Source organism: Streptopelia decaocto (genome assembly GCF_964273445.1).
Source record: "Streptopelia decaocto genome assembly, chromosome: 25".
Classification (NCBI taxonomy): Eukaryota; Metazoa; Chordata; class Aves; order Columbiformes; family Columbidae; genus Streptopelia; species Streptopelia decaocto.
Genome location: NC_138680.1, coordinates 81,175 through 85,366, shown reverse-complemented (window position 1 = coordinate 85,366; position 4,192 = coordinate 81,175).

The following is a 4,192-nucleotide window of genomic DNA, read 5'->3' as shown; positions in this document are numbered from 1 at the left end:
CAGGTGCTGTGCACAGGCAGGGGGGTGGTGAAGGGGTGTTATGAGCCTTCTGGCAGATGTACTGATCACTCAGAGATGCAGTTCAGGAGTCTCAGTGACTTGTTTAAGCATGAGAGCTCATTTTCATTTGATCCTTTCCTGCATCCCCCAGCCCTTGGGAAAGAAAACTGAATAGAAAGGCTCAGGAAAGCTCCTTATCTGCCTGGTAATCCTTTCATTGGCCTTGTCCTTGGTGCATCCCCTTGGAAAAATTGTGGGTGTGATCTGGAGCTGTGAGCAGCCCTGACCCACACAGCACCCTCTCCACAGCAGAAACACCTTTCCTGCCCTGATACGGGTCACTCCTTTCCCCCACAGCTTCTCCACTCAGTGTTGTTGGGATTTCCGCAGGCAGGCTGAGCGCTGACCCTGGCAGGCGGCAGAGTCCCTGCCCGGCACAGCCCTGGGGTGCAGGGACCCTGCTCTGCAGGACAGCCCTGGGCACCCCTGCCTGCAGAAACAGCTTCACACACCAGGAGTCATCCTCACCAGGAGAAAGCTCCCATGTGTTATCCCTCTGATGCTTTAAGGAGGAATTCCCTGCTCTGCTGCATGTCCTCCTTATCTATACAAGAATGTCTCTGATAGTTTTACTTACGTATCTCGTTTATTGTCCCGGCATTAGGAAATCCCACCATGATTTGTAGATGCAATGGTGTGCAGCCAGAGATATACTGTCTTTGAAGATTTCTCTCCTTGTGAACTCACAGCAAACCTTCCACCCTACATTGCCTTTCCGCTCTCTCTGCCTGGCTCCTGTGCCCTCGGTGCTGCTGGCGGAGCAGCAGAGGAGCTTTGCAGAGGAGCTGCTCCTGGGCAGAGCTGTCTCTCTGCAGCGCTGCCGCTGCCATGAGCTCCCTGTGTCCCAGGAGCCCAGCCCAGCTCAGCAGCACAGGAGCAGCCCATGATGTCCCTTTCTCTGTCCCCTCTGGGCTCCCTTGTGTCCTTCCTGGATCTCCAGGGGAATGGCCCATGAAACAGGCTGAAGTAATCAGTGATGTTTCTTCTCTCATCTCTACAGAGACAGTTCTTTCCTGCAGTAGTTATTTTCATATTAGAAAATAATTTTGGCATGAGAAACATATTTTCTTGTCCCATCATTAGACAGGACACCAGGAAGATTATAGCAAAGGATATAAACTCTCCAAGCTGGGGGGAGGAATATCTTCAGTTGAATGAGTTAAGTATTTTATTTTGTGTTTGCAGTCCTAGGGCTAGAATGACATTCATCAATCTTTTGAATATGTCATGTCTCTGCCCTGAAGCAAAGCCTTTGCACACATGGGCTCTTGGACACTTGGCACCAGGTTTCTTGTGGCAGGTCAGAGCTGGGCTGGTGCCACAGCTGGGGTGGCTCAGCCCAGATGTGAGGCAATGTCCTCAGCCAGGGACCTGACTGGGGAGCTGGAGCTGTCAGTGCTGCAGACAGAGCTGTGACACGGATGGAATGAACTGCCAGGCAGGGTGGCAGGAGTGAGTTCATCTGGTTTGCAAGGACAGCAGCCTCCAAGCACAGCAACACTCCAGATCAGAACTCAGTCTAGACCTGTAGGGCAATTCAAGGGCCCCATAACAGTTAAAGGAGAAACAAAGACACTGTGTGGTGACTGATGACTTTAATAAGAGAAAGAGAAAGAGGTGAGAATTTCTCTGTCCTCTTGTCCTCCATCTTCACCAGCAAGGTCTCCCAGGCCTCTGTGACATGAGACAGGAATCTGGAGAACAACCAGCAGTGGATGGGGATCAAGTCAGGGGTCACTGGAACTAACACAATCCTTTCCAGTCTATGGGACAGCAGGGGCAGCATCCCAGGAGCTGGGACAGCAGGACCATGTCACAGTGAGGCCACTCTCCACCATCTTTGAAAACTCATGGAAACTGAGGAGACTCATTGAAGACTGGGAGCACTCACACAGTGTGTACACTTTTCAAAAATGGACAATGGGTGAGCAGAGGAAATAAGGGCTGTGCCCCAGAGCATGCCCACCCTGACCCCATTTCTGGGTGTCTGAAAGAGAAGGTGACGGGGTGTACCAAGGGTAGGTTGTGCATGTATATTCTCTTTGCTTTCTGTGAGGAAAGGACAGGGTTGTGGATGTGGGCAGAGCAGTGGTGGTCTGTTACCTGGAAGTCAGCAAGGCATTCAGCATCATCCCCCACAATATTCTTGTGTCCTAGTTAGGATATTATGGTCTGTGTCAGTGTGTAAGCAGATGGGTTAAAACAACCTGGATGGTGGGCCTGGAAAGGTGCTATGGAAAGGGAGAAACTTTCCAGTCATGAGGACAGTCCAGCACTGGAAGCTGTTTCCCAGGAGTGCACACTCACTGTGTCCCAGAAAGTGACCATTATGTGCTTGGATAAAACCCTGAGCAATCTGGTCTGACCCTGCTGTGAGCAGGAGGTTGGGCAAGACACCTCCTGAGGTCCCATCCAGCCTGAATGACACTGTCCTTTCATCCCCTTTCATGTTTTCAATTTAGAGAAAGCTCTCAGGTCCTCCCCGACCACAAGAATAATTCACATGAAGTGCAGGGCTGCTTTACAAGTACCCATGAACAGTCCTGACCACAACTTTTGCATCCCTTCTCATTTGCCCCAACCCAGGGTCTTCTTTTTTGCTGTCCTAATACCCTTCCAGAAAGAACAGCCCATCCTGATAGTCATTTCAGAGCAGGTTATTCAAGAGGTGTCAGCATCCATGTACAGAGTCTGCACATCAGCCAGCCAGCAAATCCATTGTTACAGAAATGGAGATTAGGCTCTTGACCAGCTCCCTGAACCAGGCAATCGGCATGCCTTGTCTCCTGACACGCTGGGGACCAGCTAAACTTTAAGTGAGGAGTATGTGAGTCCTGGTTGGGTATCCTGGCTTGTCTCCTGACCCATGTGGTGCTTCAGGCTGTGAAGAGAATCAAAACCAGCCATTTGACTGGAGTGCTTCCATTTTACATGTATCACACAGGGCAGATGAAGGGAGCTCAGAACTCCAGACTCTGCTGCACAGTTGGGACTGCAGAGGCTGAAAATGCAGGTAACAGTGTGTGTCAGTGCACACACATAAAGATTCTGGCTTCCTTTGTTCCTTTGTACTGACCTGGGATCTGTTTCTCGGTATTCTTTGTCTCAAAAATAAACTATTCTCCTATGCCAACAACACCTCACAGCAGGAAAAAAACAAAAAAAAAAAAAACAAAAAAAAACAAAAGGAGAAAAATTATGAAAGAAGAATGCTTTGGGGGTAATTCTGTCCAAGAGGTGTACTCTTTAAAAAAAAAAAAAGGTGAGAGATGAGGCATTATTCTAAGAACTTCTTTCAAGACACAACTACTGAGATGTAGTAGATGTTTTGAAAAGCAAGAATGACTGCTAGGAATGAAATTAAAGAGATTTAGTTTATCATCATCATCAGTGAGAATAAGGAGTTCCCTGTTACTGTTACTAGTGACAGCACCACTGTTCACAAACACCCTTCAGAGCATCTCCGTTTTTCCTGGGCTCCAAAGCTCAGCCTGCTGATTTTGACAGGATTGCTTCAAACCTCTGTGACCCAAATCTCTACAACTGTCTCTGCTCAACAGCCTTTTACCCCAGGAAGGGGAAGACTTGCAATGCAGGCACCAACCAGTGCCCAACCTGCCTGGAGAGACAGGACAGTTGTGCCACACAACAGCAGCCTCTGGGGGAAGCTGGAGGTGATGGAATTGAAATGGTTTCAACCCAAATCATAGAATCAGAGAATCATAGAATTATTTAGGCTGGAAAAGAATATGGACTCCCACCATAAATCAAACACTGCCAAATCCACCACTAAACCATATCGCTAAGTGCCACAACTCCACATCATTTAAACACCTCCCGCAATGGAAGCTCCAATCCTGAGCTGGCAGGACACTATTGGCTGCAGTTGGACATCAGATACTTGTCATGGCTGTGAGTTCAGCCCTCGCTGCAGAATGTCTCACACCCCTCACTGAGGAAGGCAGGGGGCTGGGAGATGGGAGCACGTTTCAGTTTCCAGATCCCAGGACAGAGCCCAAACCATCCTGCCCTTCGCTTCTGACTAAATATAAATATCTCCAACATTTCACTCCGCATCTGTAGTAGCCCCACTTGTCTGAGCCCAGAAATGTAAAACAGTTGATGTCTGCAG